The sequence below is a fragment of the Eutrema salsugineum genome, unplaced genomic scaffold (genome assembly GCF_000478725.1).
Source record: "Eutrema salsugineum unplaced genomic scaffold, Eutsalg1_0 scaffold_4, whole genome shotgun sequence".
In the NCBI taxonomy this organism is placed as follows: domain Eukaryota; kingdom Viridiplantae; phylum Streptophyta; class Magnoliopsida; order Brassicales; family Brassicaceae; genus Eutrema; species Eutrema salsugineum.
The window spans coordinates 15,349,677-15,360,695 of NW_006256686.1; positions in this window are offsets into that span (position 1 = coordinate 15,349,677).

The following is an 11,019-nucleotide window of genomic DNA, read 5'->3' on the forward strand; positions in this document are numbered from 1 at the left end:
TGTAGAGAAGATGTGAGCAAACAAATTCAATATTTAATGCATGATTTTAATTCTGGCATGAGAGCGAGAATTAATTGCCAGATCTGAGTGATTAGTTGATTAAGATGCCGAGAGTTGGTTAATCATACACATGTCTATTCTAGTTCCATGCAGATCCCATAAACAGATGAAGATAAATCGCCCGGAGGCTAATTGGAAACGCTTTGACATCAATTAAATCGCCACCTATGAGTTTAGAGTTTATAGTTTGAGTCGACATGCTTTAAATATCCTTTTAACAATTCATATGCATTGCATTTTATTTCTTGTGAATATTAGATTAGGTTTAGTTTAGGATTCTTAAAAAAAAACCCCAAAAATCCCATGAGTTTATGACTTTGCTTACTTCCCAGTTTGTTGTTTATTGCAGATTAGACATCCTCCCTGTGGATCGACACCCTAAGTCCTACAACATACATCTGTGCACTTGCAGTGTAATAATCCGGTAGTGAGAGGAGCACAGGCCGGCGACCCGAGAAAAATCGAAATTTGAAAATCAGCCAAGTGAAGGTGCGATCAGAAAGAGGAGACCAAAATAGAGACTTTGGTCCAGACAGAATGAAAAAGGCACGAGTGGATTGGGAGATACCCTTTCAGGAAGCTTTAAGCTGAGAAAGGCAGTTAAGCGGAATAAAATTTAGCCGAGGAGAAAATGCGCGTGTATGGATATTAGCCGAGAAGCGATATGTGATAACACCGTATTTTGACAACTTTTATGGATCATTTTGAAATACTTTTTCTATGTTTTTAATTGCTTTTAAGTACTTTTATCACGTTTTTCTAGTATTTGTAGTTCCAAGACTCTTTTCAGGTAACTTAGGGAAAAGCTTAACAAAATGGATAGAAAACCAGATTTTTAGCTCAGAGTCAAACCGTCAGAAGTTCACCCCCGATTAAAGGCCTTCTCACCGTCTGATCCAGCTCAAATTTGGAGATCTTAAACATGGAAGTATCAGCTTTCCAGCACACTTTACAGCTTGGCAATCCAACGGTTCAATCAAAAGATACGCGAAGAGCAAGATGTCCCGTAAACCAGCCGGCAAGCGTTTCCACCTGCGGCCAACAGGCCATTCCCCGCGGTCACAAGCATCCCGACCGCGGCCAGCCACCCATTCCCCGTGGTCACGCACTTCTCGACCGCGGCCAGCCAACTCCGAATCCGAAAGCCCATTTCTGAAGCCCAAAATGATTCCTTCATTTGGAGAAACCCTAAGTGACGCCCAGAGATGTCTTGAGCACTATAAATACATGTTTTAGGAACCCTAATTCGTATCATCACCTTTTACACCAGCTTGTTTTCTTTTTGTTTTTACTTTAGGTTTTGACCGCGGGAAACACATGTTCGACCGTGGCCGCGTCTTTCTGCCTGCGGCCGGAAACCATTCACCGCGGTCCCGTGGCTCCTGACCGCGACAAATGGTCGTTGAGATTAAACCTGACCCCAAATCACCCACTTCACCTCATTCCACCTCACCAATCCCCATTCCACCTCATTCATCACTTCCCACCACCTTCATCACCACCTATCACCTTCCCAAACCTCTACGAATGAATCCGGTCCATCACCACCAGCATCCCGGATCCAGGTAAGTTCCCTTTGCCCTTACCAATTCGATTATCTATGCATTTTTCTCATCCAATCTCGACTTCTTTCACACTGAGGACAGTGTGATTTAAGTCTGGGGGAGGATTTCATCCGTTTCTAACCACTTTTCTTTCATGAGTCTTGCATTATCAACATTTTTTGCATTTTCCTTAAAGTTTTTCAAAATCGGTTTTCAAAACAAAATACGTTTTAAAGGAAATGGTGAACATGAATCAATTATAGTTGACTGTGTGCTTTTAGACTGTTCCTAGTGACATGCTCATTCGTGATTTAGGACTAGACTAGGCGGTAGCTAAGCACATTTGAAACGAATTACCCCAGAGGAATTTGAATGATTTCGATTTAGATGAAGGAAAACACTAGTCTGTTTTATTTGGACTTAATTTGGACTTAATTTTCTCATTGAAGCATTAGACCAGGGAAACGAATCATACATTCAGGACTCCTTTACCCTTTTTACCACTCTCTGTTGATCCTGAATGGCTACTTCATCTTTAGCTAGTTCCCCACCTTAACCAATCCTCTTTCAAACCACATGCACTCTTGTTTTCTATTATCTTATATGCAGATAAGTGCAAAAACGTTGGAGAGAAAGAGGACTGACGCAGTTTTCAGTCACCAAAGACAGAGACCTGCGATTTACCGGAAAAGTTCCCGGAAGGATTCAACACAAGAGGAAGTTCAGTTTGCCTTAGAAAAATCTCAAATTTTGGTACAATCTCGTCCTCTAGTCTCTCTCTCTTTAAAAGGCATTTCCTTTAAAAAAAAAATTCCGAATATAAGAAAAGAAAGGAAAGAAAAGCCTTAGAGAGTCTAGAGAGGTCGAATTTTAAGTCCGAAGGCAACTGGAGTTCGATTTTATGGAGTTTTGGAGACCATTCTCTGATTCCCGGAAAGAATCTAAGTCTGGGGGAATAGCTGTTTATAACAAAGGAGGAAGGATTATGTAACACATTTGGCAAGAAGAAGTAACTGAAAATTGCGGTCCTCAACAGGTCCTTATCTCCTTTGCGGTTATGCATATTATCTTGCATCCTCCGAATCTTCAGGTAACCCAAAACACTTTAACTCCACCACTTAAACAGCCCTTTAATGCCAAACGCCGTCTACCCTGGATGATGTCTTTAATGAGAACTCACTATTGAACTTAATGAATGTAGAGAGCTAGTTGACTGGAATCAAGATTTAGATTGTTTAAGTTTTGCATGACGGAAAAAGTGGACTAGTATCATTCGTGTATTGGTGAGAATTTTCTAGACTAAGTTGTGGATTGATGCACGATCTTTGGTCCTAGTTTAGGAGTTCATGTCTCTGAGATTTGTGCATTCCCTATATTTTGTTTTCACTTAACCAGTTTAGACTTTTGCTTTGTTTGAGGACAAACAAAGGTTTAAGTCTGGGGCAGTTGATAACACCGTATTTTGACAACTTTTATGGATCATTTTGAAATACTTTTTCTATGTTTTTAATTGCTTTTAAGTACTTTTATCACGTTTTTCTAGTATTTGTAGTTCCAAGACTCTTTTCAGGTAACTTAGGGAAAAGCTTAACAAAATGGATAGAAAACCAGATTTTTAGCTCAGAGTCAAACCGTCAGAAGTTCACCCCCGATTGAAGGCCTTCTCACCGTCTGATCCAGCTCAAATTTGGAGATCTTAAACATGGAAGTATCAGCTTTCTAGCACACTTTACAGCTTGGCAATCTAACGGTTCAATCAAAAGATACGCGAAGAGCAAGATGTCCCGTAAACCAGCCGGCAAACGTTTCCACCCGCGGCCAACAGGCCATTCCCTGCGGTCACAAGCATCCCGACCGCGGCCAGCCACCCATTCCCCGCGGTCACGCACTTCCCGACCGCGGCCAGCTAACTCCGAATCCGAAAGCCCATTTCTGAAGCCCAAAAATGATTCCTTCATTTGGAGAAACCCTAAGTGACGCCCAAAGATGTCTTGAGCACTATAAATACATGTTTTAGGAACTCTAATTCATATCATCACCTTTTACACCAGCTTGTTTTCTTTTTGTTTTTACTTTAGGTTTTAGGGAGAGAGAGATCTATCTCTTGAACCCTTGTTCTTTCTTTTTCAATTTCGGTTTCTGTACTACTTTTTAATACTATGTTTTTGATTTCGTTTATCATGTTCGAGTAGTTTTATTGTTGGGTCTAAGGGATTTTCGATGGGGATATATGTGTTCGATGAGGATTCCATGAGCTTTTGAGCCGAATCTTAGAACTGAATTTGTTTTTACTGCATGAGAGTAGCGTCATGAACTACAATCTGATCCAGACGCTTGGTGACACGAAAGTGTTTATCCGGTATCAGATCTAGTTTGGGAGAGCAAAATCAAACATAGGAGTGGAAACCTACCTATGGGCGATTTGTGAATGCTGACGAGTCTTAAACATAATGCACCTCTTCTTTTCCAGGGCCAGAGCGGAAACCTACTGGTCAGGGTTAAGAGATATAGTTGTCTATGATCACGACAGTGGCGTATTCATACGTCCGTGACTCCAGTTCGAAAAGTTTAAGCTAAGATCTTATCAAATGTACTCTCTAGCAATGTTTTGAATCGCTGATACCCCTGAGAAAACTTCCCTGAGCCCCAGCGCTTTCTTTCTTATAGATTTACACCGATTTTTATTCAAGCTTTAGTCTAGTTTCTTTACTCCTTCAATCGATTTTTATTAAAGCAATTAGGTTTAGCCGTTTTTCTCGTTTTTACCCGTTTTCGTTAAGTTTAGTTATTAGGTCATTTTAATTCCCGTTGTTTCTCTTTAAGATTCGTTTTTACGTTTTAAACACACCACCAAAACCTTCACAAAACTCGCCTGGTTCTAGACTTCCTTACTTTATATTTCTTTCGAGGCTTTTGTAGGAAAGATCCTCCTTCCATGTGGATTTGATCCCTAAGTACTACAATCGATCAGCTGTGCACTTGCGGCTATTAATTTCATTTACCCTCGACACACACCACATCAATATGGGCGCAGATCATGTTTTGGCGAGAAAACATGAGCAAAAGCCGAGAAGTATGTTCTGAACGAGAGGAAGGGTTTCCGTCGAGAGTTAGGTAAGATTAATGGCAGAGAACAGTCCACATCACGCTACGAGAAAATGAGGTTGGAGTGTTGACACATGATAAGGTACACATCATTAACCCAGGCGCCACACATTTTAACCAGAAAGGAGAGGTGGTTAGGTAACACCTACCCCCATACCTTAGGAAAACTATAAATACCCCCCCTTCCACCTTTAGTTAGTTTCTCACTTCAGAAAACCTAGAGAAACGCTAGAAAAGTGAGAGAAAGTAGAGAGAGGTGCGAGGTATTTCCGGTAAGGTTTATCGGCAAGGATTAGGACGTGATGGAGCTTGGCGGATGGTCTAGGAGGAGTCTCGGAGTAGGACTATGCGCTTGTCTAGCTGGTGCCAGGTCACCAATAGTTTTAGTGTGGTGTTATTTGGTAGTATAATCGATTGTGCTGGTTGATCGAGGATGAACAAGGGACATTCATTCTCACATATCAAAAGGATAGTAAGGCGATGGAGGTTATTGTCTAAATGTTAGAAAAATTACTAAGTATGAGACTTAGTAATATTAATTGCGTGGTAGGGTTTAGTACATATTCAATTCTGGTGATTGATGCTAGGTTAAATCTTATGCATTAGTTAAAGGTAACTATGCATGCTGATTTAATAACATCATGTGAGAAAATGTGTTTTACCCGTTGGGTGAGGTTGTGAGCGATCCCGTAGTGGCTGGTGTCTTACGTGTGGTCCTCCTTCCGGAATAAAGGAAATAGTGGTGTTGCCGGTTTGCAAACCACAACTTCTCAAGTTTGTATAAAATCTTATTGCATGAAGGATTGCATTAAGTAGATGAATTTCTTGCATATGATGGCAGGTCTATGCGAGAAGGAAAATTGTTAAGTGCTTTGTTTGTGGTACCGGAAGTGGTCTTCAGACACTACAGACCAGGTTAAATATTATGTGGGATCGTGTGTGGCCTTTGGGCACCATGATCAATTTGTGTAATGCATTCTAGGACCGGGTAAAATAGGCATGTAGCGCTATTTTATTGCTGTCTGGAGAGGACTAGGGTATCAATTTTCACGGTTTAAGTGAGTAACCAATAGAAATTGGAATTAGACGAAATGATTGATGGATGTAAATGGGGGTTCCATTTACATGTCATATTCATTGTCGTAAGATAGAGACCGGGAGTGACCTTTGGGTACTACAGTCTAGTGTGAATGTTATGTGATGCATGTTCTAGGCCATGCGAGAGATCCGGGAAGGATTTGTGGCTGGATTGAGTCGACAATGTCTAAGATGCTCGGTGCGAACATGGGTCGCGCCCATGGCTGAGTGCTGCATGACGATGCGGCCCGACTGGTCGAGAAAGGACCGCGAAGTCAGAGGCAAATCCGGTCTACGTCTGTGTGACGATTGGACGACGGGGATTTGCCGGGCAAGGATGTGTCCGAGGGCGCATACCTGAAGGGTATGGCGTCTATGGATCCCTTAGGAACGTGTGAGCTGGGATGGCGAACACGGTAGCGATGTTTGGCATATAGAGAATATGCTAGTAAAGTAGATTGATTCCGCGTGTGTATAGTAAGGGTTAGGATCGGTTCCTTGATGTTTGAAATGCAGATCCTTGGGATTGCATTGAGTGATGGCTGTGAGCTTGTTTTGCTTGGATGCGTGATTGTGCTTGGGCTATATTGGGGTTGGGTCGGGATATGACTAACCGTGGAGAGTCTCGGACTCACTGGGCATTTAGTAGAAATGCTCATTATACAAAATTTGTTTTGCAGGAGACCAATAGTTGGGAAAGCTTTAGAGGGAACGTGGGACGCTAGGCCGCCGGAGTAGTTTGATGTTGTGAATGTAAGCATAACAGTTTGTATTATGTAGACTACTTTGACTCGAGCTCAACTATATGGTTTTCGGTAACCGTTTGTAAGTGTACCTTACTTAGTATTAATAAAAGTGATTTTGTGGAACTCCTCGTTTTTCCGGATATTAGACCTTGTCCAGGTCGAAACAACTCAAGACTAGGGTACGGGTTTCAAAGCCTTAGGCCTTGGTCGAGAGGCATGGTTTCGTATACGGTCTACCTAAAGTAGTATTGGATGCTTTGGCCCGACTGTCTCCGTTGTCATTCTGTGGCTCTCTGGGTTCTTTCTATTCATAGATCAAATCAGGGGTGTTACAAATGTTGGTATCAGAGCATGGTTCATTATCATGCTCATGGGAGCGAGTTTTCAAATGTTTTATCGAGTCAAAATGGAGTCGCACTCACAACTTAGGAAACCGGTACGTCCTACGCATAGTTGGGTAGGTGGGGTTAGGATTTACCTTTTGTTCGATGCAGCGGAGTATTGCAGGTCAAAAGGTAAGCCGGAGAGGCCACTATCCATGAGAATTGAATGAACGTTGGTTAAGGAGTTGATCACTTTGCGGAGTCAAATGTGATGGATCGAGAGAACGCTATGGAAGTAAGGTGAAACCTTAGAGTTCTAGGAATTACCTTAGCTTTCATGATCTTTGTAAGATCCCATGCCAGGTACGTATGGGTGCTAATTCTCTCTTGTGTGATTGAGTTGTTGCATGATTGATTCGGTGAACTTGGTAGTTAGGTATTATAATAGGGTTATAATATCTAAACCAATATTAAGAGGGTTTAATATTATAAAGATTATAATATTAGACCGGAAGTGATTAAAAGTTGGTTACATATGTGGACATGTAGCTGTTTGTGTGAAAGTCGTATGTGAAGTTGGTAGGAGTAAGATCATACGCATTTGTGTGTGAGAAAGACGCACGTGAAGTCGGCAGGACTTAGACTGTGCGCAACTGTAAAATTGTGCGTGAAGCTGGGAAAGCTAAGACCGCATGTCGTAGGACGGAAAGTCGCGCGAACTTATTCCGTGCCTATCTAGTAGATAAACGTGGATTAATATTAGGAGTATAATATTAACCAGAAGTATTTTGTGAATCTTATGCGTAAGATAAGTTTAGCTGAATGCTTATAAGGGAAAATGATATGGGGAGTTATCATTTCCTTGGCGTGTCGGAAGTGTCGTAGGGTGTGTGGATGACTGGGAATCCTTAGGATTTGGATAGAGTTCCATAAGCCTTAGGATTGTGAAAGGTGCAGGAATCCATAGGTTTTTTGGAAATATTTCCCTTAAACCTTAGGATCATGAGTGATAAAGTGTTTTAGGAAGGCTGTCCTAAAACTAGATACCTTAACCAATCCCAAGAAACCGTTTGTAGCAGGTAAGTGAGTGTGATGTGTACACATCAAAGGATGTGGTGGAACGGAAGATACAGAATTCGGCCAGAAGACAGTAGAGATGAGAATAGTGGCAGATTGGGGAGGATCCGCCAGACTTGAGCAGTGGTAGATCCAGGAGATCAACTAGAAGTACAAACGGTGGTAATTTAGAATGGAGTCATGAAATCACCAGAAGGACATGGTGACGGGCTGTAGATCAGAAGGATCAGCTAGAGTAGAGAATAACAGTTGATCTGAAAGACGGTATATGTGAGCACCAGAAGGAAATGGTGAACAGCATAAGATCTAGTAGGGTTGAACGTGGATTAATAAGGAATCGATGGGGACGAAGCTGAGAAAGAAGAGAGATCGGGAAGATTCACCGCCAGCGAAGACAGGAGTGCGTCAAAGCCAAAAGGGGTTATGAAAAGAATGAGGATGTGGAATGAGGTTCAAGAAATCACATTCGGGCATGATGATTCATGTTATCGCTAATGAAGTAAGAAATTGAAGAATAGAATAATGGCGAAAGGTCATCATGGACCGCGTCTAAGGTCATGAGATAGAGTCTATGTGAAGACTGGACTAGTAGTGATGAATCATGTGAAGACAAGACTAAGGAATAGTCTATACCGAGGAAGAAGAGTCTGAGATAAAGAAAAGATAAAGGCGGAGAGTTGCCAGAGCAAGTTGGGTGAACATGATTGTCTAAAAGCAAGGCATTTGTTAGAGCTTGAGCTCAAAGTGCGAGAGAAAGGAAATGAGTTCATTAGTGACGAACCAAAGGGTGCTTTGGTCACAAGACCAAGGTTGACTTTGCCTAGGCCGGAAAGTCAAATAGGATACATCCAGAGGAAGGAATCAAGATGCATCCAAAAGTAAGGTGTGATGACAAGGAAAGACGAGAGGACGCATTATGCCAAATCAAAGTCAAGGAAGTGAAATTCGCCAATAGTGGACCGAGAGCTTATTTAAGTAAGGAATACTTAAAGAGTCAATGTTAAAGATCAAGAATGGAGTCATAGTACAAGAAGGTGTGAGGTGACAGATTCAAGATTAGGAACCAGAGGGTAGCTGGAGAAGCTATCTCTAAGAGCTAGAATTCGGGACGAATTCTAATAAGAGGGGGAGAATGTAATAACCCGGTAGTGAGAGGAGCACAGGCCGGCGACCCAAGAAAAATAGAAATTTGAAAATCAGCAAAGTGAAGGTGCGATCAGAAAGAGGAGGCCAAAATAGAGACTTTGGACCAGACAGAATGAAAAAGGCACGAGTGGATTGGGAGATACCCTTTTCAGGAAGCTTTAAGTCGAGAAAGGCTGTTAAGCGGAATAAAATTTAGCCGAGGAGAAATTGCGCGTGTATGGATATTAGCCGAGAAGCGATATGGGCGCAGATCATGTTTTGGCGAGAAAACATGAGCAAAAGCTGAGAAGTATGTTCTGAACGAGAGGAAGGGTTTCTGTCGAGAGTTAGGTAAGATTAATGGCAGAGAACAGTCCACATCACGCTAGGAGAAAATGAGGTTGAAGTGTTGACACATGATAAGGTACACATCATTAACCCAGGCGCCTCACATTTTAACCAGAAAGGAGAGGTGGTTAGGTAACACCTACCCCGATACCTTAGGAAAACTATAAATACCCCCCCACCTTTAGTTAGTTTCTCACTTCAGAAAACCTAGAGAAACGCTAGAAAAGTGAGAGAAAGTAGAGAGAGGTGCGAGGTATTTCCGGTAAGGTTTATCAGCAAGGATTAGGACGTGATGGAGCTAGGCGGATGGTCTAAGAGGAGTCTCGGAGTAGGACTATGCGCTTGTCTAGCTTGTGCCAGTTGAGTTCTGATAGTTTTAGTGTGGTGTTATTTGGTAGTATAATCGGTTGTGCTGGTTGATCGAGGATGAACATGGGATGTTCATTCTCACAGATCAAAAGGGTAGTAAGGCGATGGAGGTTATCGTCTAAATGTTAGAAATTTACTAAGTACGAGACTTAGTAATATTAATTGCGTGGTAGGGTTTAGTACATATTCAATTCTGGTTATTGATGCTAGGTTAAATCATATGCATTAGTTAAAGGTAACTATGCATGCTGATTTAATAACATCATGTGGGAAAATGTGTTTTACCCGTTGGGTGAGGTTGTGAGCGATCCCGTAGTGGCTGGTGCCTTACGTGTGGTCCTCCTACCGGAATAAAGGAGATAGTGGTGTTGCCGGTTTGTAAACCACCACTTCTCATGTTTTTATAAAATCTTATTGCATGAAGGATTGCATTAAGTAGATGAATTACTTGCATATGACGGTAGGTCTATGCGAGAAGGAAAATTGTTAAGTGTTTTGTTTGTGGTACCGGAAGTGGTCTTCGGACACTACGGACCAGGTTAAATATTATGTGGGATCGTGTGTGGCCTTTGGGCACCATGATCAATTTGTGTGTTGCATTCTAGGACCGGGTAAAATAGGCATGTAGCGCTATTTTATTGCTCTGTGGAGAGGACTAGGGTATCAATTTTCACGGTTTAAGTGAGAAACCAATTGAAATTGGTATTAGACGAAATGATTGATGGATGTAAATGGGGGTTCCATTTACATGTCATATTCATTGTCGTAAGATAGAGACCGGGAGTGACCTTTGGGTACTACGGTCTAGTGTGAATGTTATGTGATGCATGTTCTACGCCATGCGAGAGATCCGGGAAGGATCTGTGGCTAGATTGAGTCGACACTCCCTAGAATGCTTGGTGCGAACATGGGTCGCGCCCATGGCCGAGTGCTGCATGACGATGCGGCCCGACTGGTCGAAAAAGGATCGCGAAGTCGGAGGCAAATCCGGTCTACGTCTATGTGATGATTGGACGACGGAGATTTGTCGGGCAAGGATGTGTCCGAGGGCGCATACCTGAAGGGTATGGCGTCTAGGGATCCCTTAGGAACATGTGAGCTGGGATGGCGAACACGGTAGCGATGTTTGGCATATAGAGAATATGCTAGTAAAGTAGATTGCTTCCGCGTGTGCATAGTACGGGTTTGGATCGGTTGTTTGAGGTTTGAAATACAGATCCCTTGGGGATTGCATTTGAGTGATGG